Source organism: Nelumbo lutea, chromosome 4 (genome assembly GCF_056320005.1).
Source record: "Nelumbo lutea isolate HS-2025 chromosome 4, American lotus-T2T, whole genome shotgun sequence".
NCBI lineage: Eukaryota > Viridiplantae > Streptophyta > Magnoliopsida > Proteales > Nelumbonaceae > Nelumbo > Nelumbo lutea.
Genome location: NC_142687.1, coordinates 51316963 through 51338831, shown reverse-complemented (window position 1 = coordinate 51338831; position 21869 = coordinate 51316963). Strand labels below are relative to the sequence as shown.

At 45.3% G+C, this 21869-nt stretch overlaps 5 non-coding genes and 38 pseudogenes across 5 annotated transcripts; all 43 read right to left on the bottom strand.

Annotated features, from left to right (window-relative positions):
* Positions 1–150: 150 nt before the first annotated feature.
* On the bottom strand, positions 151–269 carry LOC148856828 (5S ribosomal RNA). Its single transcript, XR_016097004.1, has one exon. It is a non-coding gene; the product is annotated as a 5S ribosomal RNA (ribosomal RNA).
* A 359-nt stretch (positions 270–628) lies between these two features.
* LOC148856827 (5S ribosomal RNA) lies at positions 629–746 on the bottom strand (annotated as a pseudogene).
* A 359-nt stretch (positions 747–1105) lies between these two features.
* On the bottom strand, positions 1106–1223 carry LOC148856826 (5S ribosomal RNA; annotated as a pseudogene).
* Positions 1224–1582: 359 nt separating this feature from the next.
* Positions 1583–1701, bottom strand: LOC148856825 (5S ribosomal RNA; annotated as a pseudogene).
* A 358-nt stretch (positions 1702–2059) lies between these two features.
* LOC148856824 (5S ribosomal RNA) lies at positions 2060–2177 on the bottom strand (annotated as a pseudogene).
* Positions 2178–2536: 359 nt separating this feature from the next.
* On the bottom strand, positions 2537–2653 carry LOC148856823 (5S ribosomal RNA; annotated as a pseudogene).
* A 359-nt stretch (positions 2654–3012) lies between these two features.
* LOC148856822 (5S ribosomal RNA) lies at positions 3013–3131 on the bottom strand. The gene has a single exon (XR_016097809.1). It is a non-coding gene; the product is annotated as a 5S ribosomal RNA (ribosomal RNA).
* Positions 3132–3490: 359 nt separating this feature from the next.
* LOC148856821 (5S ribosomal RNA) lies at positions 3491–3608 on the bottom strand (annotated as a pseudogene).
* Positions 3609–3967: 359 nt separating this feature from the next.
* Positions 3968–4085, bottom strand: LOC148856820 (5S ribosomal RNA; annotated as a pseudogene).
* A 359-nt stretch (positions 4086–4444) lies between these two features.
* LOC148856819 (5S ribosomal RNA) lies at positions 4445–4563 on the bottom strand (annotated as a pseudogene).
* Positions 4564–4922: 359 nt separating this feature from the next.
* On the bottom strand, positions 4923–5040 carry LOC148856818 (5S ribosomal RNA; annotated as a pseudogene).
* Positions 5041–5398: 358 nt separating this feature from the next.
* LOC148856817 (5S ribosomal RNA) lies at positions 5399–5516 on the bottom strand (annotated as a pseudogene).
* Positions 5517–5875: 359 nt separating this feature from the next.
* On the bottom strand, positions 5876–5992 carry LOC148856816 (5S ribosomal RNA; annotated as a pseudogene).
* Positions 5993–6351: 359 nt separating this feature from the next.
* LOC148856815 (5S ribosomal RNA) lies at positions 6352–6470 on the bottom strand. Its single transcript, XR_016097733.1, has one exon. It is a non-coding gene; the product is annotated as a 5S ribosomal RNA (ribosomal RNA).
* Positions 6471–6829: 359 nt separating this feature from the next.
* On the bottom strand, positions 6830–6947 carry LOC148856814 (5S ribosomal RNA; annotated as a pseudogene).
* A 359-nt stretch (positions 6948–7306) lies between these two features.
* Positions 7307–7424, bottom strand: LOC148856813 (5S ribosomal RNA; annotated as a pseudogene).
* Positions 7425–7783: 359 nt separating this feature from the next.
* On the bottom strand, positions 7784–7902 carry LOC148856812 (5S ribosomal RNA; annotated as a pseudogene).
* Positions 7903–8261: 359 nt separating this feature from the next.
* On the bottom strand, positions 8262–8379 carry LOC148856811 (5S ribosomal RNA; annotated as a pseudogene).
* A 358-nt stretch (positions 8380–8737) lies between these two features.
* Positions 8738–8855, bottom strand: LOC148856810 (5S ribosomal RNA; annotated as a pseudogene).
* A 358-nt stretch (positions 8856–9213) lies between these two features.
* Positions 9214–9331, bottom strand: LOC148856809 (5S ribosomal RNA; annotated as a pseudogene).
* Positions 9332–10166: 835 nt separating this feature from the next.
* LOC148856808 (5S ribosomal RNA) lies at positions 10167–10285 on the bottom strand (annotated as a pseudogene).
* Positions 10286–10644: 359 nt separating this feature from the next.
* On the bottom strand, positions 10645–10762 carry LOC148856807 (5S ribosomal RNA; annotated as a pseudogene).
* A 359-nt stretch (positions 10763–11121) lies between these two features.
* Positions 11122–11238, bottom strand: LOC148856806 (5S ribosomal RNA; annotated as a pseudogene).
* Positions 11239–11596: 358 nt separating this feature from the next.
* Positions 11597–11715, bottom strand: LOC148856805 (5S ribosomal RNA; annotated as a pseudogene).
* Positions 11716–12074: 359 nt separating this feature from the next.
* Positions 12075–12192, bottom strand: LOC148856804 (5S ribosomal RNA; annotated as a pseudogene).
* Positions 12193–12551: 359 nt separating this feature from the next.
* On the bottom strand, positions 12552–12670 carry LOC148856803 (5S ribosomal RNA; annotated as a pseudogene).
* A 358-nt stretch (positions 12671–13028) lies between these two features.
* LOC148856802 (5S ribosomal RNA) lies at positions 13029–13146 on the bottom strand (annotated as a pseudogene).
* A 359-nt stretch (positions 13147–13505) lies between these two features.
* Positions 13506–13624, bottom strand: LOC148856801 (5S ribosomal RNA; annotated as a pseudogene).
* Positions 13625–14458: 834 nt separating this feature from the next.
* LOC148856800 (5S ribosomal RNA) lies at positions 14459–14577 on the bottom strand. Its single transcript, XR_016097003.1, has one exon. It is a non-coding gene; the product is annotated as a 5S ribosomal RNA (ribosomal RNA).
* Positions 14578–14936: 359 nt separating this feature from the next.
* Positions 14937–15054, bottom strand: LOC148856799 (5S ribosomal RNA; annotated as a pseudogene).
* A 359-nt stretch (positions 15055–15413) lies between these two features.
* On the bottom strand, positions 15414–15531 carry LOC148856798 (5S ribosomal RNA; annotated as a pseudogene).
* Positions 15532–15890: 359 nt separating this feature from the next.
* On the bottom strand, positions 15891–16009 carry LOC148856797 (5S ribosomal RNA; annotated as a pseudogene).
* A 359-nt stretch (positions 16010–16368) lies between these two features.
* Positions 16369–16486, bottom strand: LOC148856796 (5S ribosomal RNA; annotated as a pseudogene).
* A 359-nt stretch (positions 16487–16845) lies between these two features.
* Positions 16846–16963, bottom strand: LOC148856795 (5S ribosomal RNA; annotated as a pseudogene).
* A 359-nt stretch (positions 16964–17322) lies between these two features.
* On the bottom strand, positions 17323–17440 carry LOC148856794 (5S ribosomal RNA; annotated as a pseudogene).
* A 359-nt stretch (positions 17441–17799) lies between these two features.
* LOC148856793 (5S ribosomal RNA) lies at positions 17800–17918 on the bottom strand (annotated as a pseudogene).
* Positions 17919–18752: 834 nt separating this feature from the next.
* Positions 18753–18871, bottom strand: LOC148856792 (5S ribosomal RNA). Its single transcript, XR_016097731.1, has one exon. It is a non-coding gene; the product is annotated as a 5S ribosomal RNA (ribosomal RNA).
* Positions 18872–19230: 359 nt separating this feature from the next.
* LOC148856791 (5S ribosomal RNA) lies at positions 19231–19348 on the bottom strand (annotated as a pseudogene).
* A 359-nt stretch (positions 19349–19707) lies between these two features.
* LOC148856790 (5S ribosomal RNA) lies at positions 19708–19825 on the bottom strand (annotated as a pseudogene).
* A 359-nt stretch (positions 19826–20184) lies between these two features.
* Positions 20185–20303, bottom strand: LOC148856789 (5S ribosomal RNA; annotated as a pseudogene).
* Positions 20304–20662: 359 nt separating this feature from the next.
* LOC148856788 (5S ribosomal RNA) lies at positions 20663–20780 on the bottom strand (annotated as a pseudogene).
* A 359-nt stretch (positions 20781–21139) lies between these two features.
* On the bottom strand, positions 21140–21258 carry LOC148856787 (5S ribosomal RNA; annotated as a pseudogene).
* Positions 21259–21616: 358 nt separating this feature from the next.
* LOC148856786 (5S ribosomal RNA) lies at positions 21617–21733 on the bottom strand (annotated as a pseudogene).
* Positions 21734–21869: the final 136 nt, after the last annotated feature.

The following is a 21869-nucleotide window of genomic DNA, read 5'->3' as shown; positions in this document are numbered from 1 at the left end:
CCAAAAGCCCGGTTTTGCACCGTTCCCATTTAGTTATGACGATCGTGCCGCAAATGGTATGAGTATGCGGCGCGTTGTTTCCAGTTGTCTCGCCGAAACGACATATGGAATTTGCAAATAGTATATCAAAAACAAAATATTAATAAAATTGGGGTGCAACACGAGGACTTCCCAGGAGGTCACCCATCCTAGTACTACTCTTGCCCAAGCATGCTTAACTTCGGAGTTCTGATGGGATCCGGTGCATTAGTGCTGGTATGATCGCACCCGTTTGCTTTTTGCTCGCTTAAATCTTTATGCACTCACTATCTTGTTCCCCTCCATTAATTATTTCAGACTTGAAAAAACGGTGTATGCAACTTTCCTCCCTTGGAACCCGTGCACAAGATTCCACGTGAGCGGAGTTATTCCTTTGTAGATCTGCCGCAGCCCCGGATAGACGCAATAATATCGCGGGGCCCACAATGCACGACGAATGCCAAAAGCCCGGTTTTGCACCGTTCCCATTCAGTAATGACGATCGTGCCGCAAATGGTCCGAGTATCCGGAGTGTTGTTTCTAGTTGTCTCGCCGAAACGACATATGGAATTTGCAAATAGTATATCAAAAATAAAATATTAATAAAATTGGGGTGCAACACGAGGACTTCCTAGGAGGTCACCAATCTTAGTACTACTCTCGCCAAGAACGCTTAACTTCGGAGTTCAAATGGGATCCGATGCATTAGTGCTGGTATGATCGCACCCATTTTCTTCTTGCACGCTTAAATCTTTATGCACTCACTATTTTGCTCCCCTCCATTAATTCTTTCAGACTTGAAAAAATGGTGTATGCAACTTTCCTCCCTTGGTACCCGTGCACAAGCTCCCACGTGAGCGGAGTTATTCATTTCCAGATCTGCCGCAGTCCCGGATAGATGCAATACTATCGCAGGGCCCACATTGCACGACGAACACCAAAAGCCCGGTTTTGCACCGTTCCCATTCAATAATGACGATCGAACCGCAAATGGTCCGAGTATCCGGCGCGTTGTTTCTAGTTGTCTCGCCGAAACGACATATGGAATTTGCAAATAGTATATCAAAAATAAAATATTAATAAAATTGGGGTGCAACACGAGGACTTCCTAGGAGGTCACCAATCTTAGTACTACTCTCGCCAAGAACGCTTAACTTCGGAGTTCAAATGGGATCCGATGCATTAGTGCTTGTATGATCGCACCCATTTTCTTCATGCTCGCTTAAATCTTTATGCACTCACTATTTTGCTGGCCTCCATTAATTCTTTCAGACTTGAAAAAATGGTGTATGCAACTTTCCTCCCTTGGTACCCGTGCACAAGCTCCCACGTGAGCGGAGTTATTCATTTCCAGATCTGCCGCAGCCCCGGATAGATGCAATAATATCACGGGGCCCACAATCCACGACGAACGCCCAAATCCCGGTTTGGCACCGTTCCCATTCAGTAATGACGATGGAACCGTAAATGCTCCGTGTATCCGGCGCGTTGTTTCCAGTTGTCTCGCCGAAACGACATATGGAATTTGAAAATAGTATATCAAAAATAAAATATTAATAAAATTGGGGTGCAACATGAGGAAATCCTAGGAGTTCACCAATCCTAGTACTACTCTCGCCCAAGCACGCTTAACTTCGGAGTTCTGATGGGATCCGGTGTATTAGTGCTGGTATGATCGCACCCGATTGCTTCTTGCTCGCTTAAATCTTTATGCACTCACTATTTTGCTCCCCTCCATTAATTCTTTCAGACTTGAAAAAATGGTGTATGCAACTTTCCTCCCTTGGTACCCGTGCACAAGCTCCCACGTGAGCGGAGTTATTCATTTCCAGATCTGCCGCAGCCCCGGATAGATGCAATAATATCGCGGGGCCGACAATCCACGACGAACGCCCAAATCCCGGTTTGCACCGTTACCATTCAGTAATGACGATCGAACCGTAAATTCTTCGAGTATCCGGCGCGTTGTTTCCAGTTGTCTCGCCGAAACGACATATGGAATTTGAAAATAGTATATCAAAAATAAAATATTAATAAAATTGGGGTGCAACACGAGGACTTCCTAGGAGTTCACCAATCTTAGTACTACTCTCGCCAAGAACGCTTAACTTCGGAGTTCAAATGGGATCCGATGCATTAGTGCTTGTATGATCGCACCCATTTTCTTCTTGCTCGCTTAAATCTTTATGCACTCACTATTTTTCTCCCCTCCATTAATTCTTTCAGACTTTAAAAAATGGTGTATGCAACTTTCTTCCCTTGGTAACCGTGCACAAACTCCCACGTGAGCGGAGTTATTCCTTTCCAGATCTGCCGCAGCCCCGGATAGATGCAATACTATCACGGGGCCCACAATGCACGACGAATGCCAAAAGCCCGGTTTTGCACCATTCCCATTCAGTAATGACGATCGTGCCGCAAATGGTCCGAGTATCCGGCGTGTTGTTTCTAGTTGTCTCGCCGAAATGACATATGGAATTTGCAAATAGTATATCAAAAATAAAATATTAATAAAATTGGGGTGCAACACGAGGACTTCCTTGGAGGTCACCAATCTTAGTACTACTCTCGCAAGAACGCTTAACTTCGGAGTTCAAATGGGATCCGATGCATTAGTGCTTGTATGATCGCACCCATTTTCTTCTTACTCGCTTAAATCTTTGTGCACTCACTATCTTGCTGCCCTCCATTAATTCTTTCAGACTTGAAAAAACGGTGTATGCAACTTTCCTCCCTTGGTAACCGTGCACAAGCTTCCACGTGAGCGGAGTTATTCCTTTCCAGATCTGCCGCAGCCCCGGATAGATGCAATAATATCGCGGGGCCGACAATGCACGACGAATGCCAAAAGCCCGGTTTTGCACCGTTCCCATTTAGTTATGACGATCGTGCCGCAAATGGTATGAGTATGCGGCGCGTTGTTTCCAGTTGTCTCGCCGAAACGACATATGGAATTTGCAAATAGTATATCAAAAACAAAATATTAATAAAATTGGGGTGCAACACGAGGACTTCCCAGGAGGTCACCCATCCTAGGACTACTCTTGCCCAAGCATGCTTAACTTCGGAGTTCTGATGGGATCCGGTGCATTAGTGCTGGTATGATCGCACCCGTTTGCTTTTTGCTCGCTTAAATCTTTATGCACTCACTATCTTGTTCCCCTCCAGTAATTATTTCAGACTTGAAAAAACGGTGTATGCAACTTTCCTCCCTTGGAACCCGTGCACAAGATTCCACGTGAGCGGAGTTATTCCTTTGTAGATCTGCCGCAGCCCCGGATAGACGCAATAATATCGCGGGGCCCACAATGCACGACGAATGCCAAAAGCCCGGTTTTGCACCGTTCCCATTCAGTAATGACGATCGTGCCGCAAATGGTCCGAGTATCCGGAGTGTTGTTTCTAGTTGTCTCGCCGAAACGACATATGGAATTTGCAAATAGTATATCAAAAATAAAATATTAATAAAATTGGGGTGCAACACGAGGACTTCCTAGGAGGTCACCAATCTTAGTACTACTCTCGCCAAGAACGCTTAACTTCGGAGTTCAAATGGGATCCGATGCATTAGTGCTGGTATGATCGCACCCATTTTCTTCTTGCACGCTTAAATCTTTATGCACTCACTATTTTGCTCCCCTCCATTAATTCTTTCAGACTTGAAAAAACGGTGTATGCAACTTTCCTCCCTTGGTACCCGTGCACAAGCTCCCACGTGAGCGGAGTTATTCATTTCCAGATCTGCCGCAGTCCCGGATAGATGCAATACTATCGCAGGGCCCACATTGCACGACGAACACCAAAAGCCCGGTTTTGCACCGTTCCCATTCAATAATGACGATCGAACCGCAAATGGTCCGAGTATCCGGCGCGTTGTTTCTAGTTGTCTCGCCGAAACGACATATGGAATTTGCAAATAGTATATCAAAAATAAAATATTAATAAAATTGGGGTGCAACACGAGGACTTCTTAGGAGGTCACCAATCTTAGTACTACTCTCGCCAAGAACGCTTAACTTCGGAGTTCAAATGGGATCCGATGCATTAGTGCTTGTATGATCGCACCCATTTTCTTCATGCTCGCTTAAATCTTTATGCACTCACTATCTTGCTGGCCTCCATTAATTCTTTCAGACTTGAAAAAACGGTGTATGCAACTTTCCTCCCTTGGTACCCGTGCACAAGCTCCCACGTGAGCGGAGTTATTCATTTCCAGATCTGCCGCAGCCCCGGATAGATGCAATAATATCACGGGGCCCACAATCCACGACGAACGCCCAAATCCCGGTTTGGCACCGTTCCCATTCAGTAATGACGATGGAACCGTAAATGCTCCGAGTATCCGGCGCGTTGTTTCCAGTTGTCTCGCCGAAACGACATATGGAATTTGAAAATAGTATATCAAAAATAAAATATTAATAAAATTGGGGTGCAACATGAGGAAATCCTAGGAGTTCACCAATCCTAGTACTACTCTCGCCCAAGCACGCTTAACTTCGGAGTTCTGATGGGATCTGGTGTATTAGTGCTGGTATGATCGCACCCGATTGCTTCTTGCTCGCTTAAATCTTTATGCACTCACTATTTTGCTCCCCTCCATTAATTCTTTCAGACTTGAAAAAATGGTGTATGCAACATTCCTCCCTTGGTACCCGTGCACAAGCTCCCACGTGAGCGGAGTTATTCATTTCCAGATCTGCCGCAGCCCCGGATAGATGCAATACTATCGCAGGGCCCACAATGCACGACGAACACCAAAAGCCCGATTTTGCACCGTTCCCATTCAATAATGACGAACGAACCGCAAATGGTGCGAGTATCCGGCGCGTTGTTTCCAGTTGTCTCGCCGAAACGACATATGGAATTTGCAAATAGTATATCAAAAATAAAATATTAATAAAATTGGGGTGCAACACGAGGACTTCCTAGGAGGTCACCAATCTTAGTACTACTCTCGCCAAGAACGCTTAACTTCGGAGTTCAAATGGGATCCGATGCATTAGTGCTTGTATGATCGCACCCATTTTCTTCTTGCACGCTTAAATCTTTATGCACTCACTATTTTGCTCCCCTCCATTAATTCTTTCAGACTTGAAAAAACGGTGTATGCAACTTTCCTCCCTTGGTACCCGTGCACAAGCTCCCACGTGAGCGGAGTTATTCATTTCCAGATCTGCCGCTGCCCCGGATAGATGCAATAATATCGCGGGGCCGACAATCCACGACGAACGCCCAAATCCCAGTTTGCACCGTTACCATTCAGTAATGACGATCGAACCGTAAATGCTCCGAGTATCCGGCGCGTTGTTTCCAGTTGTCTCGCCGAAACGACATATGGAATTTGAAAATAGTATATCAAAAATAAAATATTAATAAAATTGGGGTGCAACACGAGGACTTCCTAGGAGGTCACCAATCTTAGTACTACTCTCGCCAAGAACGCTTAACTTCGGAGTTCAGATGGGATCCGGTGCATTAGTGCTTGTATGATCGCACCCGTTTTCTTCTTGCTCGCTTAAATCTTTATGCACTCACTATTTTTCTCCCCTCCATTAATTCTTTCAGACTTGAAAAAATGGTGTATGCAACTTTCTTCCCTTGGTAACCGTGCACAAACTCCCACGTGAGCGGAGTTATTCCTTTCCAGATCTGCCGCAGCCCCGGATAGATGCAATAATATCACGGGGCCCACAATGCACGACGAATGCCAAAAGCCCGGTTTTGCACCATTCCCATTCAGTAATGACGATCGTGCCGCAAATGGTCCGAGTATCCGGCGTGTTGTTTCTAGTTGTCTCGCCGAAATGACATATGGAATTTGCAAATAGTATATCAAAAATAAAATATTAATAAAATTGGGGTGCAACACGAGGACTTCCTTGGAGGTCACCAATCTTAGCACTACTCTCGCAAGAACGCTTAACTTCGGAGTTCAAATGGGATCCGATGCATTAGTGCTGGTATGATCGCACCCATTTTCTTCTTACTCGCTTAAATCTTTGTGCACTCACTATCTTGCTGCCCTCCATTAATTCTTTCAGACTTGAAAAAACGGTGTATGCAACTTTCCTCCCATGGTAACCGTGCACAAGCTTCCACGTGAGCGGAGTTATTCCTTTCCAGATCTGCCGCAGCCACGGATAGATGCAATAATATCGCGGGGCCCACAATGCACGACGAATGCCAAAAGCCCGGTTTTGCACCGTTCCCATTTAGTTATGACGATCGTGCCGCAAATGGTATGAGTATGCGGCGCGTTGTTTCCAGTTGTCTCGCCGAAACGACATATGGAATTTGCAAATAGTATATCAAAAACAAAATATTAATAAAATTGGGGTGCAACACGAGGACTTCCCAGGAGGTCACCCATCCTAGTACTACTCTTGCCCAAGCATGCTTAACTTCGGAGTTCTGATGGGATCCGGTGCATTAGTGCTGGTATGATAGCACCCGTTTGCTTTTTGCTCGCTTAAATCTTTATGCACTCACTATCTTGTTCCCCTCCATTAATTATTTCAGACTTGAAAAAACGGTGTATGCAACTTTCCTCCCTTGGAACCCGTGCACAAGATTCCACGTGAGCGGAGTTATTCCTTTGTAGATCTGCCGCAGCCCCGGATAGACGCAATAATATCGCGGGGCCCACAATGCACGACGAATGCCAAAAGCCCGGTTTTGCACCGTTCCCATTCAGTAATGACGATCGTGCCGCAAATGGTCCGAGTATCCGGAGTGTTGTTTCTAGTTGTCTCGCCGAAACGACATATGGAATTTGCAAATAGTATATCAAAAATAAAATATTAATAAAATTGGGGTGCAACACGAGGACTTCCTAGGAGGTCACCAATCTTAGTACTACTCTCGCCAAGAACGCTTAACTTCGGAGTTCAAATGGGATCCGATGCATTAGTGCTGGTATGATCGCACCCATTTTCTTCTTGCACGCTTAAATCTTTATGCACTCACTATTTTGCTCCCCTCCATTAATTCTTTCAGACTTGAAAAAACGGTGTATGCAACTTTCCTCCCTTGGTACCCGTGCACAAGCTCCCACGTGAGCGGAGTCATTCATTTCCAGATCTGCCGCAGTCCCGGATAGATGCAATACTATCGCAGGGCCCACATTGCACGACGAACACCAAAAGCCCGGTTTTGCACCGTTCCCATTCAATAATGACGATCGAACCGCAAATGGTCCGAGTATCCGGCGCGTTGTTTCTAGTTGTCTCGCCGAAACGACATATGGAATTTGCGAATAGTATATCAAAAATAAAATATTAATAAAATTGGGGTGCAACACGAGGACTTCTTAGGAGGTCACCAATCTTAGTACTACTCTCGCCAAGAACGCTTAACTTCGGAGTTCAAATGGGATCCGATGCATTAGTGCTTGTATGATCGCACCCATTTTCTTCATGCTCGCTTAAATCTTTATGCACTCACTATCTTGCTGGCCTCCATTAATTCTTTCAGACTTGAAAAAACGGTGTATGCAACTTTCCTCCCTTGGTACCCGTGCACAAGCTCCCACGTGAGCGGAGTTATTCATTTCCAGATCTGCCGCAGCCCCGGATAGATGCAATAATATCACGGGGCCCACAATCCACGACGAACGCCCAAATCCCGGTTTGGCACCGTTCCCATTCAGTAATGACGATGGAACCGTAAATGCTCCGAGTATCCGGCGCGTTGTTTCCAGTTGTCTCGCCGAAACGACATATGGAATTTGAAAATAGTATATCAAAAATAAAATATTAATAAAATTGGGGTGCAACATGAGGAAATCCTAGGAGTTCACCAATCCTAGTACTACTCTCGCCCAAGCACGCTTAACTTCGGAGTTCTGATGGGATCCGGTGTATTAGTGCTGGTATGATCGCACCCGATTGCTTCTTGCTCGCTTAAATCTTTATGCACTCACTATTTTGCTCCCCTCCATTAATTCTTTCAGACTTGAAAAAATGGTGTATGCAACATTCCTCCCTTGGTACCCGTGCACAAGCTCCCACGTGAGCGGAGTTATTCATTTCCAGATCTGCCGCAGCCCCGGATAGATGCAATACTATCGCAGGGCCCACAATGCACGACGAACACCAAAAGCCCGATTTTGCACCGTTCCCATTCAATAATGACGAACGAACCGCAAATGGTGCGAGTATCCGGCGCGTTGTTTCCAGTTGTCTCGCCGAAACGACATATGGAATTTGCAAATAGTATATCAAAAATAAAATATTAATAAAATTGGGGTGCAACACGAGGACTTCCTAGGAGGTCACCAATCTTAGTACTACTCTCGCCAAGAACGCTTAACTTCGGAGTTCAAATGGGATCCGATGCATTAGTGCTTGTATGATCGCACCCATTTTCTTCTTGCACGCTTAAATCTTTATGCACTCACTATTTTGCTCCCCTCCATTAATTCTTTCAGACTTGAAAAAACGGTGTATGCAACTTTCCTCCCTTGGTACCCGTGCACAAGCTCCCACGTGAGCGGAGTTATTCATTTCCAGATCTGCCGCAGCCCCGGATAGATGCAATAATATCGCGGGGCCCACAATCCACGACGAACGCCCAAATCCCAGTTTGCACCGTTACCATTCAGTAATGACGATCGAACCGTAAATGCTCCGAGTATCCGGCGCGTTGTTTCCAGTTGTCTCGCCGAAACGACATATGGAATTTGAAAATAGTATATCAAAAATAAAATATTAATAAAATTGGGGTGCAACACGAGGACTTCCTAGGAGGTCACCAATCTTAGTACTACTCTCGCTAAGAACGCTTAACTTCGGAGTTCAAATGGGATCCGATGCATTAGTGCTTGTATGATCGCACCCATTTTCTTCATGCTCGCTTAAATCTTTATGCACTCACTATTTTGTTCCCCTCCATTAATTCTTTCAGACTTGAAAAAACGGTGTATGCAACTTTCCTCCCTTGGTACCCGTGCACAAGATTCCACGTGAGCGGAGTTATTCCTTTGTAGATCTGCCGCAGCCCCGGATAGACGCAATAATATCGCGAGGCCCACAATGCACGACGAATGCCAAAAGCCCGGTTTTGCACCGTTCCCATTCAGTAATGACGATCGTGCCGCAAATGGTCCGAGTATCCGGAGTGTTGTTTCTAGTTGTCTCGCCGAAACGACATATGGAATTTGCAAATAGTATATCAAAAATAAATTTTAATAAAATTGGGGTGCAACACGAGGACTTCCTTGGAGGTCACCAATCTTAGTACTACTCTCGCCAAGAACGCTTAACTTCGGAGTTCAAATGGGATCCGATGCATTAGTGCTGGTATGATCGCACCCATTTTCTTCTTGCTCGCTTAAATCTTTATGCACTCACTATTTTGCTCCCCTCCATTAATTCTTTCAGACTTGAAAAAACGGTGTATGCAACTTTCCTCCCTTGGTACCCGTGCACAAGCTCCCACGTGAGCGGAGTTATTCATTTCCAGATCTGCCGCAGTCCCGGATAGATGCAATACTATCGCAGGGCCCACATTGCACGACGAACACCAAAAGCCCGGTTTTGCACCGTTCCCATTCAGTAATGACGATCGAGCCGCAAATGGTCCGAGTATCCGGCGCGTTGTTTCTAGTTGTCTCGCCGAAACGACATATGGAATTTGCAAATAGTATATCAAAAATAAAATATTAATAAAATTGGGGTGCAACAGGAGGACTTCTTAGGAGGTCACCAATCTTAGTACTACTCTCGCCAAGAACGCTTAACTTCGGAGTTCAAATGGATCCGATGCATTAGTGCTTGTATGATCGCACCCATTTTCTTCATGCTCGCTTAAATCTTTATGCACTCACTATCTTGCTGGCCTCCATTAATTCTTTCAGACTTGAAAAAACGGTGTATGCAACTTTCCTCCCTTGGTACCCGTGCACAAGCTCCCACGTGAGCGGAGTTATTCATTTCCAGATCTGCCGCAGCCCCGGATAGATGCAATAATATCACGGGGCCCACAATCCACGACGAACGCCCAAATCCCGGTTTGGCACCGTTCCCATTCAGTAATGACGATGGAACCGTAAATGGTCCGAGTATCCGGCGCGTTGTTTCCAGTTGTCTCGCCGAAACGACATATGGAATTTGAAAATAGTATATCAAAAATAAAATATTAATAAAATTGGGGTGCAACATGAGGAATTCCTAGGAGTTCACCAATCCTAGTACTACTCTCGCCCAAGCACGCTTAACTTCGGAGTTCTGATGGGATCCGGTGTATTAGTGCTGGTATGATCGCACCCGTTTGCTTCTTGCTCGCTTAAATCTTTATGCACTCACTATTTTGCTCCCCTCCAGTAATTCTATCAGACTTGAAAAAATGGTGTATGCAACATTCCTCCCTTGGTACCCGTGCACAAGCTTCCACGTGAGCGGAGTTATTCATTTGCAGATCTGCCGCAGCCCCGGATAGATGCAATACTATCGCAGGGCCCACAATGCACGACAAACACCAAAAGCCCGATTTTGCACCGTTCCCATTCAGTAGTGACGATCGTACCGCAAATGGTGCGAGTATCCGGCGCGTTGTTTCCAGTTGTCTCGCCGAAACGACATATGGAATTTGCAAATAGTATATCAAAAATAAAATATTAATAAAATTGGGGTGCAACACGAGGACTTCCTAGGAGGTCACCAATCTTAGTACTACTCTCGCCAAGAACGCTTAACTTCGGAGTTCAAATGGGATCCGATGTATTAGTGCTTGTATGATCGCACCCATTTTCTTCTTGCACGCTTAAATCTTTATGCACTCACTATTTTGCTCCCCTCCATTAATTCTTTCAGACTTGAAAAAACGGTGTATGCAACTTTCCTCCCTTGGTACCCGTGCACAAGCTCCCACGTGAGCGGAGTTATTCATTTCCAGATCTGCCGCAGCCCCGGATAGATGCAATAATATCGCGGGGCCCACAATGCACGACGAATGCCAAAAGCCCGGTTTTGCACCATTCCCATTCAGTAATGACGATCGAGCCGCAAATGGTCCGAGTATCCGGCGTGTTGTTTCTAGTTGTCTCGCCGAAATGACATATGGAATTTGCAAATAGTATATCAAAAATAAAATATTAATAAAATTGGGGTGCAACACGAGGACTTTCTTGGAGGTCACCAATCTTAGTACTACTCTCGCAAGAACGCTTAACTTCGGAGTTCAAATGGGATCCGATGCATTAGTGCTTGTATGATCGCACCCATTTTCTTCTTGCTCGCTTAAATCTTTGTGCACTCACTATCTTGCTGCCCTCCATTAATTTTTCAGACTTGAAAAAACGGTGTATGCAACTTTCCTCCCTTGGTAACCGTGCACAAGCTTCCACGTGAGCGGAGTTATTCATTTCCAGATCTGCCGCAGCCACGGATAGATGCAATAATATCACGGGGCCCACAATGCACGACGAATGCCCAAATCCCGGTTTGGCACCGTTCCCATTCAGTAATGACGATTGAACCGTAAATGCTCCGAGTATCCGGCGCGTTGTTTCCAGTTGTCTCGCTGAAACGACATATGGAATTTGAAAATAGTATATCAAAAATAAAATAATAATAAAATTGGGGTGCAACATGAGGAAATCCTAGGAGTTCTCCAATCCTAGTACTACTCTCGCCCAAGCACGCTTAACTTCGGAGTTCTGATGGGATCCGGTGTATTAGTGCTGGTATGATCGCACCCGATTGCTTCTTGCTCGCTTAAATCTTTATGCACTCACTATTTTGCTCCCCTCCATTAATTCTTTCAGACTTGAAAAAATGGTGTATGCAACATTCCTCCCTTGGTACCCGTGCACAAGCTCCCACGTGAGCGGAGTTATTCATTTCCAGATCTGCCGCAGCCCCGGATAGATGCAATAATATCGCGGGGCCCACAATCCACGACGAACGCCCAAATCCCGGTTTTGCACCGTTCCCATTCAGTAATGACGATCGAACCGTAAATGCTGCGAGTATCCGGTGCGTTGTTTCTAGTTGTCTCGCCGAAACGACATATGGAATTTGAAAATAGTATATCAAAAATAAAATATTAATAAAATTGGGGTGCAACACGAGGACTTCCTAGGAGGTCACCAATCTTAGTACTACTCTCGCCAAGAACGCTTAACTTCGGAGTTCAAATGGGATCCGATGCATTAGTGCTTGTATGATCGCACCCATTTTCTTCTTGCTCGCTTAAATCTTTATGCACTCACTATTTTTCTCCTCTCCATTAATTCTTTCAGACTTTAAAAAACGGTGTATGCAACTTTCCTCCCTTGGTACCCGTGCACAAGCTCCCACGTGAGCGGAGTTATTCATTTCCAGATCTGCCGCAGCCCCGGATAGATGCAATAATATCGCGGGGCCCACAATCCACGACGAACGCCCAAATCCCGGTTTTGCACCGTTCCCATTCAGTAATGACGATCGAACCGTAAATGCTCCGAGTATCCGGCGCGTTGTTTCCAGTTTTCTCGCCGAAACGACATATGGAATTTGAAAATAGTATATCAAAAATAAAATTTTAATAAAATTGGGGTGCAACACGAGGACTTCCTAGGAGTTCACCAATCCTAGTACTACTCTCGCCAAAGCACGCTTAACTTCGGAGTTCTGATGGGATCCGGTATATTAGTGCTGGTATGATCGCACCCGATTGCTTCTTGCTCGCTTAAATCTTTATGCACTCACTATCATGCACCCCTCCATTAATTCTTCAGACTTGAAAAAACGGTGTATGCAACTTTCCTCCCTTGGTACCCGTGCACAAGCTCCCACATGAGCGGAGTTATTCATTTCCAGATCTGCCACAGCCCCGGATAGATGCAATACTATCGCGGGGCCCACAATGCACGACGAACACCCAAAGCCCGGTTTTGCACCATTCCCATTCAATAATGACGATCGAACCGCAAATTTTCCGAGTATCCGGCGCGTTGTTTCCTGTTGTCTCGCCGAAACGACATATGGAATTTGCAAATAGTATATCAAAAAGAAAATATTAATAAAATTGGGGTGCAACACGAGGACTTCCTAGGAGGTCACCAATCTTAGTTCTACTCTCGCCAAGAACGCTTAACTTCGGAGTTCAAATGGGATCCGATGCATTAGTGCTGGTATGATCGCACCCATTTTCTTCTTGCTCGCTTAAATCTTTACGCACTCACTATTTTGCTCCCCTCCATTAATTTTTTCAGACTTGAAAAAACGGTGTATGCAACTTTCCTCCCTTGGTACCCATGCACAAGCTCCCACGTGAGCGGAGTTATTCCTTTCCAGATCTGCCACTGCCCTGGATAGATGCAATAATATCGCGGGGCCAATAATCCACGACGAACGCCCAAATCCCGGTTTTGCACCATTCCCATTTAGTAATGACGATCGAACAGTAAATGCTCCGAGTATCCGGCACGTTGTTTCCAGTTGTCTCGCCGAAACGACATATGGAATCTGAAAATAGTATATCAAAAATAAAATATTAATAAAATTGGGGTGCAACACGAGGATTTCCTAGGAGTTCACCAATCCTAGTACTACTCTCGTCCAAGCACGCTTAACTTCGGAGTTCTGATGGGATCCGGTGTATTAGTGCTGGTATGATCGCACCCGTTTGCTTCTTGCTTGCTTAAATCTTTATGCACTCACTATCTTGCTCCCCTCCATTAATTCTTTCGGACTTGAAAAATGGTGTATGCAACTTTCCTCCCTTGGTAACCGTGCACAAACTCCCACGTGAGCGGAGTTATTACTTTCCAGATCTGCCGCAGCCCCGGATAGATGCAATAATATCACGGGGCCCACAATGCACGACGAATGCGAAAAGCCCGGTTTTGCACCATTCCCATTCAGTAATGACGATCGTGCCGCAAATGGTCCGAGTATCCGGCGTGTTGTTTCTAGTTGTCTCGCCGAAATGACATATGGAATTTGCAAATAGTATATCAAAAATAAAATATTAATAAAATTGGGGTGCAACACGAGGACTTCCTTGGAGGTCAACAATCTTAGCACTACTCTCGCAAGAACGCTTAACTTCGGAGTTCAAATGGGATCCGATGCATTAGTGCTGGTATGATCGCACCCATTTTCTTCTTACTCGCTTAAATCTTTGTGCACTCACTATCTTGCTGCCCTCCATTAATTCTTTCAGACTTGAAAAAATGGTGTATGCAACTTTCCTCCCATGGTAACCGTGCACAAGCTTCGACGTGAGCGGAGTTATTCCTTTCCAGATCTGCCGCAGCCACGGATAGATGCAATAATATGGCGGGGCCCACAATGCACGACGAATGCCAAAAGCCCGGTTTTGCACCGTTCCCATTTAGTTATGACGATCGTGCCGCAAATGGTATGAGTATGCGGCGCGTTGTTTCCAGTTGTCTCGCCGAAACGACATATGGAATTTGCAAATAGTATATCAAAAACAAAATATTAATAAAATTGGGGTGCAACACGAGGACTTCCCAGGAGGTCACCCATCCTAGTACTACTCTTGCCCAAGCATGCTTAACTTCGGAGTTCTGATGGGATCCGGTGCATTAGTGCTGGTATGATCGCACCCGTTTGCTTTTTGCTCGCTTAAATCTTTATGCACTCACTATCTTGTTCCCCTCCAGTAATTATTTCAGACTTGAAAAAACGGTGTATGCAACTTTCCTCCCTTGGAACCCGTGCACAAGATTCCACGTGAGCGGAGTTATTCCTTTGTAGATCTGCCGCAGCCCCGGATAGACGCAATAATATCGCGGGGCCCACAATGCACGACGAATGCCAAAAGCCCGGTTTTGCACCGTTCCCATTCAGTAGTGACGATCGTGCCGCAAATGGTCCGAGTATCCGGAGTGTTGTTTCTAGTTGTCTCGCCGAAACGACATATGGAATTTGCAAATAGTATATCAAAAATAAAATATTAATAAAATTGGGGTGCAACACGAGGACTTCCTAGGAGGTCACCAATCTTAGTACTACTCTCGCCAAGAACGCTTAACTTCGGAGTTCAAATGGGATTCGATGCATTAGTGCTGGTATGATCGCACCCATTTTCTTCTTGCACGCTTAAATCTTTATGCACTCACTATTTTGCTCCCCTCCATTAATTCTTTCAGACTTGAAAAAACGGTGTATGCAACTTTCCTCCCTTGGTACCCGTGCACAAGCTCCCACGTGAGCGGAGTTATTCATTTCCAGATCTGCCGCAGTCCCGGATAGCTGCAATACTATCGCAGGGCCAACATTGCACGACGAACACCAAAAGCCCGGTTTTGCACCGTTCCCATTCAATAATGACGATCGAACCGCAAATGGTCCGAGTATCCGGCGCGTTGTTTCTAGTTGTCTCGCCGAAACGACATATGGAATTTGCAAATAGTATATCAAAAATAAAATATTAATAAAATTGGGGTGCAACACGTGGACATTTTAGGAGGTCACCAATCTTAGTACTACTCTCGCCAAGAACGCTTAACTTCGGAGTTCAAATGGGATCCGATGCATTAGTGCTTGTATGATCGCACCCATTTTCTTCATGCTCGCTTAAATCTTTATGCACTCACTATCTTGCTGGCCTCCATTAATTCTTTCAGACTTGAAAAAACGGTGTATGCAACTTTCCTCCCTTGGTACCCGTGCACAAGCTCCCACGTGAGCGGAGTTATTCATTTCCAGATCTGCCGCAGCCCCGGATAGATGCAATAATATCACGGGGCCCACAATCCACGACGAACGCCCAAATCCCGGTTTGGCACCGTTCCCATTCAGTAATGACGATTGAACCGTAAATGCTCCGAGTATCCGGCGCGTTGTTTCCAGTTGTCTCGCCGAAATGACATATGGAATTTGAAAATAGTATATCAAAAATAAAATAATAATAAAATTGGGGTGCAACATGAGGAAATCCTAGGAGTTCACCAATCCTAGTACTACTCTCGCCCAAGCACGCTTAACTTCGGAGTTCTGATGGGATCCGGTGTATTAGTGCTGGTATGATCGCACCCGATTGCTTCTTGCTCGCTTAAATCTTTATGCACTCACTATTTTGCTCCCCTCCATTAATTCTTTCAGACTTGAAAAAATGGTGTATGCAACATTCCTCCCTTGGTACCCGTGCACAAGCTCCCACGTGAGCGGAGTTATTCATTTCCAGATCTGCCGCAGCCCCGGATAGATGCAATAATATCGCGGGGCCCACAATCCACGACGAACGCCAAAAGCCCGGTTTTGCACCGTTCCCATTCAGTAATGATGATCGAACCGTAAATGCTCCGAGTATCCGGTGCGTTGTTTCTAGTTGTCTCGCCGAAACGACATATGGAATTTGAAAATAGTATATCAAAAATAAAATATTAATAAAATTGGGGTGCAACACGAGGACTTCCTAGGAGGTCACCAATCTTAGTACTACTCTCGCCAAGAACGCTTAACTTCGGAGTTCAAATGGGATCCGATGCATTAGTGCTTGTATGATCGCACCCATTTTCTTCTTGCTCGCTTAAATCTTTATGCACTCACTATTTTTCTCCCCTCCATTAATTCTTTCAGACTTTAAAAAATGGTGTATGCAACTTTCCTCCCTTGGTACCCGTGCACAAGCTCCCACGTGAGCGGAGTTATTCATTTCCAGATCTGCCGCAGCCCCGGATAGATGCAATACTATCGCAGGGCCCACAATGCACGACGAACACCAAAAGCTCGATTTTGCACCGTTACCATTCAATAATGACGAACGAACTGCAAATGGTGCGAGTATCCGGCGCGTTGTTTCCAGTTGTCTCGCCGAAACGACATATGGAATTTGCATATAGTATATCAAAAATAAAATATTAATAAAATTGGGGTGCAACACGAGGACTTCCTAGGAGGTCACCAATCTTAGTACTACTCTCGCCAAGAACGCTTAACTTCGGAGTTCAAATGGGATCCGATGCATTAGTGCTTGTATGATCGCACCCATTTTCTTCTTGCACGCTTAAATCTTTATGCACTCACTATTTTGCTCCCCTCCATTAATTCTTTCAGACTTGAAAAAACGGTGTATGCAACTTTCCTCCCTTGGTACCCGTGCACAAGCTCCCACATGAGCGGAGTTATTCATTTCCAGATCTGCCGCAGCCCCGGATAGATGCAATACTATCGCGGGGCCCACAATGCACGACGAACACCCAAAGCCCGGTTTTGCACCATTCCCATTCAATAATGACGATCGAACCGCAAGTTTTCCGAGTATCCGGCGCGTTGTTTCCTGTTGTCTCGCCGAAACGACATATGGAATTTGCAAATAGTATATCAAAAAGAAAATATTAATAAAATTGGGGTGCAACACGAGGACTTCCTAGGAGGTCACCAATCTTAGTTCTACTCTCGCCAAGAACGCTTAACTTCGGAGTTCAAATGGGAACCGATGCATTAGTGCTGGTATGATCGCACCCATTTTCTTCTTGCTCGCTTAAATCATTACGCACTCACTATTTTGCTCCCCTCCATTAATTCTTTCAGACTTGAAAAAACGGTGTATGCAACTTTCCTCCCTTGGTACCCATGCACAAGCTCCCACGTGAGCGGAGTTATTCCTTTCCAGATCTGCCACTGCCCCGGATAGATGCAATAATATCGCGGGGCCAATAATCCACGACGAACGCCCAAATCCCGGTTTTGCACCGTTCCCATTTAGTAATGACGATCGAACAGTAAATGCTCCGAGTATCCGGCACGTTGTTTCCAGTTGTCTCGCCGAAACGACATATGGAATCTGAAAATAGTATATCAAAAATAAAATATTAATAAAATTGGGGTGCAACACGAGGATTTCCTAGGAGTTCACCAATCCTAGTACTACTCTCGTCCAAGCACGCTTAACTTCGGAGTTCTGATGGGATCCGGTGTATTAGTGCTGGTATGATCGCACCCGTTTGCTTCTTGCTTGCTTAAATCTTTATGCACTCACTATCTTGCTCCCCTCCATTAATTCTTTCGGACTTGAAAAATGGTGTATGCAACTTTCCTCCCTTGGTAACCGTGCACAAACTCCCACGTGAGCGGAGTTATTACTTTCCAGATCTGCCGCAGCCCCGGATAGATGCAATAATATCACGGGGCCCACAATGCACGACGAATGCGAAAAGCCCGGTTTTGCACCATTCCCATTCAGTAATGACGATCGTGCCGCAAATGGTCCGAGTATCCGGCGTGTTGTTTCTAGTTGTCTCGCCGAAATGACATATGGAATTTGCAAATAGTATATCAAAAATAAAATATTAATAAAATTGGGGTGCAACACGAGGACTTCCTTGGAGGTCACCAATCTTAGCACTACTCTCGCAAGAACGCTTAACTTCGGAGTTCAATTGGGATCCGATGCATTAGTGCTGGTATGATCGCACCCATTTTCTTCTTACTCGCTTAAATCTTTGTGCACTCACTATCTTGCTGCCCTCCATTAATTCTTTCAGACTTGAAAAAATGGTGTATGCAACTTTCCTCCCATGGTAACCGTGCACAAGCTTCCACGTGAGCGGAGTTATTCCTTTCCAGATCTGCCGCAGCCACGGATAGATGCAATAATATCGCGGGGCCCACAATGCACGACGAATGCCAAAAGCCCGGTTTTGCACCGTTCCCATTTAGTTATGACGATCGTGCCGCAAATGGTATGAGTATGCGGCGCGTTGTTTCCAGTTGTCTCGCCGAAACGACATATGGAATTTGCAAATAGTATATCAAAAACAAAATATTAATAAAATTGGGGTGCAACACGAGGACTTCCCAGGAGGTCACCCATCCTAGTACTACTCTTGCCCAAGCATGCTTAACTTCGGAGTTCTGATGGGATCCGGTGCATTAGTGCTGGTATGATAGCACCCGTTTGCTTTTTGCTCGCTTAAATCTTTATGCACTCACTATCTTGTTCCCCTCCAGTAATTATTTCAGATTTGAAAAAACGGTGTATGCAACTTTCCTCCCTTGGAACCCGTGCACAAGATTCCACGTGAGCGGAGTTATTCCTTTGTAGATCTGCTGCAGCCCCGGATAGACGCAATAATATCGCGGGGCCCACAATGCACGACGAATGCCAAAAGCCCGGTTTTGCACCGTTCCCATTCAGTAGTGACGATCGTGCCGCAAATGGTCCGAGTATCCGGAGTGTTGTTTCTAGTTGTCTCGCCGAAACGACATATGGAATTTGCAAATAGTATATCAAAAATAAAATATTAATAAAATTGGGGTGCAACACGAGGACTTCCTAGGAGGTCACCAATCTTAGTACTACTCTCGCCAAGAACGCTTAACTTCGGAGTTCAAATGGGATTCGATGCATTAGTGCTGGTATGATCGCACCCATTTTCTTCTTGCACGCTTAAATCTTTATGCACTCACTATTTTGCTCCCCTCCATTAATTCTTTCAGACTTGAAAAAACGGTGTATGCAACTTTCCTCCCTTGGTACCCGTGCAGAAGCTCCCACGTGAGCGGAGTTATTCATTTCCAGATCTGCCGCAGTCCCGGATAGCTGCAATACTATCGCAGGGCCCACATTGCACGACGAACACCAAAAGCCCGGTTTTGCACCGTTCCCATTCAATAATGACGATCGAACCGCAAATGGTCCGAGTATCCGGCGCGTTGTTTCTAGTTGTCTCGCCGAAACGACATATGGAATTTGCAAATAGTATATCAAAAATAAAATATTAATAAAATTGGGGTGCAACACGTGGACTTCTTAGGAGGTCACCAATCTTAGTACTACTCTCGCCAAGAACGGTTAACTTCGGAGTTCAAATGGGATCCGATGCATTAGTGCTTGTATGATCGCACCCATTTTCTTCATGCTCGCTTAAATCTTTATGCACTCACTATCTTGCTGGCCTCCATTAATTCTTTCAGACTTGAAAAAACGGTGTATGCAACTTTCCTCCCTTGGTACCCGTGCACAAGCTCCCACGTGAGCGGAGTTATTCATTTCCAGATCTGCCGCAGCCCCGGATAGATGCAATAATATCACGGGGCCCACAATCCACGACGAACGCCCAAATCCCGGTTTGGCACCGTTCCCATTCAGTAATGACGATTGAACCGTAAATGCTCCGAGTATCCGGCGCGTTGTTTCCAGTTGTCTCGCCGAAACGACATATGGAATTTGAAAATAGTATATCAAAAATAAAATAATAATAAAATTGGGGTGCAACATGAGGAAATCCTTGGAGTTCACCAATCCTAGTACTACTCTCGCCCAAGCACGCTTAACTTCGGAGTTCTGATGGGATCCGGTGTATTAGTGCTGGTATGATCGCACCCGATTGCTTCTTGCTCGCTTAAATCTTTATGCACTCACTATTTTGCTCCCCTCCATTAATTCTTTCAGACTTGAAAAAATGGTGTATGCAACATTCCTCCCTTGGTACCCGTGCACAAGCTCCCACGTGAGCGGAGTTATTCATTTCTAGATCTGCCGCAGCCCCGGATAGATGCAATACTATCGCAGGGCCCACAATGCACGACGAACACCAAAAGCCCGATTTTGCACCGTTCCCATTCAATAATGACGAACGAACCGCAAATGGTGCGAGTATCCGGCGCGTTGTTTCCAGTTGTCTCGCCGAAACGACATATGGAATTTGCAAATAGTATATCAAAAATAAAATATTAATAAAATTGGGGTGCAACACGAGGACTTCCTAGGAGGTCACCAATCTTAGTACTACTCTCGCCAAGAACGCTTAACTTCGGAGTTCAAATGGGATCCGATGCATTAGTGCTGGTATGATCGCACCCATTTTCTTCTTGCTCGCTTAAATCTTTACGCACTCACTATTTTGCTCCCCTCCATTAATTCTTTCAGACTTGAAAAAACGGTGTATGCAACTTTCCTCCCTTGGTACCCATGCACAAGCTCCCACGTGAGCGGAGTTATTCCTTTCCAGATCTGCCGCTGCCCCGGATAGATGCAATAATATCGCGGGGCCAATAATCCACGACGAACGCCCAAATCCCGGTTTTGCACCGTTACCATTTAGTAATGACGATCGAACAGTAAATGCTCCGAGTATCCGGCGCGTTGTTTCCAGTTGTCTCGCCGAAACGACATATGGAATTTGAAAATAGTATATCAAAAATAAAATATTAATAAAATTGGGGTGCAACACGAGGATTTCCTAGGAGTTCACCAATCCTAGTACTACTCTCGTCCAAGCACGCTTAACTTCGGAGTTCTGATGGGATCCGGTGTATTAGTGCTGGTATGATCGCACCCATTTGCTTCTTGCTCGCTTAAATCTTTATGCACTCACTATCTTGCTCCCCTCCATTAATTCTTTCGGACTTGAAAAATGGTGTATGCAACTTTCCTCCCTTGGTAACCGTGCACAAACTCCCACGTGAGCGGAGTTATTACTTTCCAGATCTGCCGCAGCCCCGGATAGATGCAATAATATCACGGGGCCCACAATGCACGACGAATGCGAAAAGCCCGGTTTTGCACCATTCCCATTCAGTAATGACGATCGTGCCGCAAATGGTCCGAGTATCCGGCGTGTTGTTTCTAGTTGTCTCGCCGAAATGACATATGGAATTTGAAAATAGTATATCAAAAATAAAATATTAATAAAATTGGGGTGCAACACGAGGACTTCCTTGGAGGTCACCAATCTTAGCACTACTCTCGCAAGAACGCTTAACTTCGGAGTTCAAATGGGATCCGATGCATTAGTGCTGGTATGATCGCACCCATTTTCTTCTTACTCGCTTAAATCTTTGTGCACTCACTATCTTGCTGCCCTCCATTAATTCTTTCAGACTTGAAAAAATGGTGTATGCAACTTTCCTCCCATGGTAACCGTGCACAAGCTTCGACGTGAGCGGAGT